The sequence below is a fragment of the Carica papaya genome, chromosome 5, assembly GCF_054855325.1.
Source record: "Carica papaya isolate Zhongbai chromosome 5, ASM5485532v1, whole genome shotgun sequence".
Classification (NCBI taxonomy): domain Eukaryota; kingdom Viridiplantae; phylum Streptophyta; class Magnoliopsida; order Brassicales; family Caricaceae; genus Carica; species Carica papaya.
Genome location: NC_142313.1, coordinates 21,958,638 through 21,965,649, shown reverse-complemented (window position 1 = coordinate 21,965,649; position 7,012 = coordinate 21,958,638).

Here is a 7,012-nt window from a genome sequence, read left to right as displayed (position 1 = left end):
CTGTTTTTTTCTCCATTTTTTGTGAAATGTTTTTAAATTAATTTAGACAATTTTAAAAAATTACAAAATAATTTTAAATAATTATTTAATTAAATGACCAACAAATACGTTAGTTTCGTAAAATTTGTAAATAAATTTTAAACCATTTCATTCAAAAATCAAAGCATGAAATTTATAGAGTTCAAATAGCCTTAGGACCCGAATAATTATTTGACAACACAATTAAGGACAAAAAGTTTTTGGAGTGTTACATAAACAACCACAATGCTTGCAAGGTTGGGCAGGTCAGGTGGTATGTCCAATAGGTGGTGATAGGGTAGGAGGAGTGGCAATTCAAGGTATCTTATTGGGGTGGTTATTGCAAGGTTCAAACAACCTTCTTCTTTGTTGTTGGAGTTGGTGTTATTGCTGCTGAGTACAAACTCGAACAATGTGTTGGTGTTAGGTTGAGTTAAGGTCTTTGGCAAACTGTACATGTTCAAGCACTTCAACATAGGAATTGGGTCTCAGCATCACTACCCGATCGTAGATAGATGCACAAAGGCCTTTTAAAAATTTTGTGGCCTTACGACTCTCTAGGGTGACCATCAAAGGGGCAAACCTAGACAATTAAGTAAATCGGGCTGCATACTGGGTAATTGTCATATTTCCCTAGCAGAGGTCCTGAAATTCCTCCTCTTTCTTCTCTCGGATGTATACAGGGAACCAGTTCTCAAAGAAGGCATCCATGAAAGCTTCCTAAGTGATAGGGGAGGGTAGGACTTTTTTCTTAAGCCACCACCATTTTCTTCTATCAACATAAAGGCTGTGAAGGGGACTTTTTGTTCTATGGTTAGATTTAGGATAAAGAAAATCTTTTCTATCTATAGGATCCAGGCTTCTACAACTAAGGGATCGGGGTCTCTTTTGAAGTGGGGTGGGTTTAGTCTTCTAAACTCGACAATATTATGGGAAATAGATCATTCAGCTTGGTGGTCAAGCGCAGGAGGGTGTTGATAATAGTTTGCCTGGTTTTGACGTATTGTTATAGTTAGACCCTAAATGGCTAAGAAAAGCTCGATAAATTGGATCCTAGGCCTCAGGTTGCTCAGTTCTTTCTATAGAAGGTCTCCTTCGAGTCATTTTGGTCCTTGAAAAGAAAAAGGAGATAACGAGTTGGTGGACTAGTTTTGAAAAAAGGAAATATTATAATCTAGAGTGATTTTTTCTACCCTCAATGTAAAGGAATTATTTCGCATAATTGCTCTGATATTGCTTGTGACATCCCAAATACTAACTAAAGTATAAAGGTACCAGATATAGAAATAGAAGATTATGAGTGTATTTAAAATAATTATATGCAGTGGAAAATAATATATTACAATCCTTTAAAAAATAAAATTTGACTTCCAAATCTTTCAATACTGAGGCAACACAAATAAATACAAGTCCTTTAAAAAGTGGACTCATTAGAGTGCAGAACAAACATGCACTCGTAAAATTTCATAGATCCGTGGGATCCTCGAAGGCTTCAATGGGCAAGTCAATTAGTGGTTCTTCTGTATCGTTCTCATCTAAAGGGGGGATATGGAAATGGGTGAGTTCCATATACTCAGTAAGAAAAATAGTATTCAACCGACATTACTAAGATTTTAAAAGTAATTAAACTTAGAAATAATATCTTATTCGCTTACCATACAAAACCTTGCACGTGGGACCATTTCAATAATAAAGAAAATATTTTATTTTATTTAGAAAAATGTCAACATCAAGTCAATCACATCAAATATTTAATCATGTCATGTATATAAAAATCAAACAAATCATATCATATCATGCTTTCTTTTTGTCTTTTACTTATTCTTCACGCGAAACCGTTCTGACCTCTATCTACTGAGGCCAATACGAATTCCCGACTACCATTGTAGAATGACAAATTTCATTTTACATCATTTTTAGCATATTTATGGCTTGGTAAACCATAACACATAATTATGACATGTTCTATAACCATGGTTGTGCCAACAACAGTGGTCATACATGTAAATTATAGTCAAAATTGTACATCGCTAAGCTTCCTCCTACAATCATATTGCATCACCACTCTCGTGAGAGCATACGTTGTCATTGACAGGTAGCTGTCCTTTCACGTATGGAGAAACAAAAATACCTTAGAGATAAAAAGTATAACAGATCATATTAATTTAAATACCATGCATGCAAGTGTTAATATTCATTCCATATGTTCGTTAAATAACATCATGTTTTTTGCATCATCCCTTATCATGCCATCACATTCATTATGCTTACTTATTTACTTGTTAAAACGATATAAATCATACAACATCATGGAATATTTATGTGAATATATTTAAACCATAGCAATAATTAAACATGTAACAAGCCATCTTATATTCATGCAATATTTCTTTTATTAATCTAAAAATACTCCTTAGATTATGGAAATAAATGCCAAGTTTCCTTACCAAAAGCTTGAAGTCTTTCCTATGCTCCTCTTCTTTTTATATTTTCCTTCTCTCTCTAGTTCTCTCTCTCTCTCTCTCTCTCTATCTAAAGTTGCTTTGGTGAATGGAAAAATGGAGATGTAGTAGTGAAGGAGTGGTGGGGAAGGTCCCTATTTATAGAAAAAGAGGACCGCTGGATTTTTACTAAGTGGCGTAAATCCGTGAAGAGAGAGGGAAGGGAAAAAGTGACCGACGCGATGCGACGACTGATGAATGTGACTAACAAACGACCGATAAGATGACAATGACACAAAAGTGGCATGAAAATTGAAGGAATATCGATCAAGGGATGATACACATCTTTTAAATGGCGGTGCTTGCCCCCCAAGGGGCAGCGCGCATCACTCAAGCTTATCGTGCTCACAGGCCTGCTGCGTGCAGGTGACGCCTACCACGTGCTGGCCTAGGGCTTTCTCATGTTGTCCTGCATCCAGATGCATAAAGCCATGAGCCATTTATGTACGATGTGACACATGCGCAAATTGTGCGCTTCGTGCCCTGCGTGGATGGGAGGTGCGTGCAGGCATACGTCCGTGCTTGTTGCGTGCGGGGGCATATGTATGGCCCAAAAGGTCTGTATGTACGCATGGAAAAGACAAAGCAATGGAAAGAACCATCAAAACAAACTAAACTAAGTGATTGTAAAATAAAATGAGTGGTATGTGATTCCTCAGGGAGAATTTAGGAATGACAAGGTGTATCTCTACAATTAATAAAATGATAATGGTAATATCAATTAAGTGAAATACTAGAAGTAAAAAATAATGAAAAAGTTTGATAAACATCCAATTAGAAAGATAGCAAAACATGCAAAATAAATGTAAGTGTTAGTCAAAAAGCCATGAGTCTGTGTTAAGTGTCAAGACGTTAAAATCCATTTAATCATTTATCACGGAGGGCTATGTGTGTGCGTGGGTGAAATTCGGTGGGATAATTATTGGTGAACCCTATCATGTGGACAAAAAATCGATTGTCCTGTTTACTATTTACCGTTAAGTGGCCACATTGGTGAATACTATCATGGCTAGCATTACTGCACTATATTGTGATAAGTGTTCAATTGTTACCGTATTTGTGTAAATATGTCCACGTTGGTAGTGGGGTCCCTACTGCTCCATGTGATAGTGATTGAAGCGGCATCATATGATGAAATCTCAGTGTCTATGTGTTAAACTGTAAACTACAACTATCCAGGTGAATACTTGTGCTATTTACTATTTACTATTTACTATTTACTGTGACTGTAAAAGTGAATACTATACTATTTATAGTGACCATTTTAGTAAATACTATATTGTTAACTGTGACTGTAAAATGAATACTTAAATTGTTAAAGTTAAAAATGGAACCTTAAAGCGTAACTGATAAAGTGAAAAAGATCAAAGTGTTACCACGTGAATTATAAGTGTTAACAGTGTAAAGCTTTAAAGGACAAAGTGTAAAATATTGAGTAACATTAGTATTTCAAGGTGTGATAAGTATAAATGAAACTCGCACATGAAAATGTACATATAAAAGTGATAAGTGTACAAGCAAGGTGAATATGAAAGAGAAGATGACACAAAACCACATAAAAATCATAATTCAAAATAAGTTACTGAAACTGAAACAATAATATGGAAGCTTAGTAAGCCCAAAATGTGATATCCCAAATACCCATTGGGTAAAAAGGGAGCCAAAAACTCAATAGATTATGAGTGCAAAATAAAATCTTTTACATTAAAGTAGAATTAGGAGATCCCTTACAACCTTATAAGTTCGGTTCCCTACAATAAGGCCATAAGATGGAAATTTAATACATGATAGGCCCTTTACATGAGGCCTCATCAAAGCAAGAAGTAATTATTGCACTCGAATTATGTCCTAGAGTATTATCAAGAGTCTGGAATTGGGTCTACCTGGACTCCAAAAGGTGACTCAGAGAGCGAACCCTTAACTTCCTCAACACCGGGGGGCACGGATTATGGGTGAGTTTCATGTAAACTTAATAAGAAAAACAATATTTGAAATCATATGACTAAGGTTTAAAGGGGAAGCATTTTGAATAAAGCTCATATACCTTTGACCTTGGAGTTCATTGCAGAATGGAGTCATTAAATCGCATGAAAATCGCTATCTTCATAAAAACTAGATATATAGATGTTCAATAAAATATCATCTTAAGTAGATCCATTTCACCAAGAATACTTAAACAGAGAAGTTGGATAAGACAAAGATTAGAAAGCGTATACGATGCACTAAAAGTAGGAAATTTCATCATAAAGACTAAAATGATGCTCTAAACAATGCTTAAATTTTATTTGTCTTTTATTGACCTTTACGCAAAGCCGTTACAACATATATCCACTGAGGGTAGAAGGGATCCTCGACTACCACTATGAATCCCTATTTAGACTCTAATCCATGGTGATCTATTCATCATAGAGACCCTATACTCACCAAATTTGTATCCTCTCTCATCAAAGAAAATGCTGATCATCACAGGGAGCAGTTCACCACACTTATTTAGAGGAGGGAGAAACAAAAATCCCTCAGAGATAATGTTCAAATGGATTTTTTCATTATTCTCAGTTGTTTATTTCATGTTCATAACAATTTTGTATTCTTTTCATATGCACTTTATATGTTCAATGCAACCATTTTTGAATCCGAGAAGTATTCTTCAACGTATCCAACCCAAAGGCTCATGTCCGGTTCGAAGGCTGATTTCACATATATGGCCTAAAGGCTCATATCACTTCACTGGCGTAAAGGCTCAATTTAACCGAACTTGGTCCTCAGGTCACTCTCTTGAACCAAGGTCCACTAGAATAATCCTCTTCACTATTACCTAAGTAAGGTGAAGGGCCAAAGCAACATGCAAACATCTAACCTTTTTGTTTCAAATAATATGCTTAGTATTTCCATGGCTACATTTAAGACATGACAAACCAATAGATCAACCAAAAAAAATATCCCTCTAGATAAGATTTCATGCATCTTAATCATGTAACAAACTCTTATGCAATAATGCCTCATGTTCGAAACCCTGTGGGGTCCAACCCATTCGGCCAAAAATCCATTACCTTTGGTCATGACCATCGGGATATTTTCACGCAGCCGTGGCTCATCAAGATACCCCTCTTTGCTCTTACTAAGAGAAAAGAAAAGGATCAGTATCCATACAAATTGCATCTATTCAAAATGAGAATAAAGGCATCAGAGTATATTATCGACCAAAACTAAATGAAATATGACACCAAGCAAGCATTCACAACCATTTCATGTTATCATTATTTTATTTAGCTAGAAAGAGTGCTTAGAGACATATAAGTAAATACTAAAGAATTTCTTATCGTAAATGGGTTGACTTAGCCTTTTGGTGGCGAAAGAAGAGCTTTTAGAAATCCTCCAAATGAGCGTGAAACTCCAAGATTTTTTTTTTCGTTTCTTGCTCCTAATCCTTCCTAAAAACCTTATTTTTCCCTCCCTAAAGTCTTTTCCTTTTTTTCTAAATTTTGGAAAAGTGAAGAAGGGAGTGGTGTGGAGGAAATCGAGAGGAAAGAGAAGCTCGGATTTACTCCACTCGGTAAAATTTGGTGGAATGGAGTGAAGAGGTGGATATGGGGCCCACCAAGCGCGGCCAAAAGAAAAAAAGAAATCAAAGGCCAAGAATGGCCATTTGACCGACGAGACAAGGCTGTCCCATTGGTGACAACAAATCGTTGCACACATGTGCAAGCGGCCATGCCACGCACTGTGCGGAGTGCACACGGCCTGCCAACGTGTGTTACTTGCAGTCCTGGGTTGTGGCTTTCAAGTCATGGGCTGCAGGTTGGTGTCATGGTTCGAGCTTTTCCTGAGCCATTTTTCTTTATTTTTATCCTAAAATTTTGGAAAAGCTAATTAGGAAAAAAGGGCTTGAAATTTTAAATGAAAAATTTCACAAGGTAGTAGACCAGAAATCTCTTAATTTTAGAATTCGTTAAGGGCCAACAAAAGTTGGGGTGTTACACGAAATATATGAGTTACATCACTTGTTACACAATGGAAGGAATAAGAGTGAAATCAAGTTAACTATTATGAATCTAAGGATTCATAATCTAAATCATCCTTTCCCTCTTAGATCTCATGATGTAGTGAAGTGATGCTTTTATGGCAACTTTGAGTTTTTTTCTTCACTAGTTTTGTCTACAGACATGCAACACATACGAGTTACCTCAACATTGCACTAGAATGGCAAAGCTAGTCGACTTAGGATTATAAGCAGATAATGATCACTAAATAAAAAGGAATGCCTCGTTAGATTAACGTTCATATGCTAGTGGTTTAGATTTGGAACGGATCTACTCCAAAAAACCTCACACTCCACTCTTTTTGGCTTGTCACCGTATATCAGAAGTAGGTCATGTCTGCGCTTCATCTCTCCCCACCGCATGTCTTTCTTTGCTCACCACACAACTTGCCACACATACAGATATAGAAAATCCCACACACAGATCGGCCGTCGCATAATCTTTCTTTGGTTT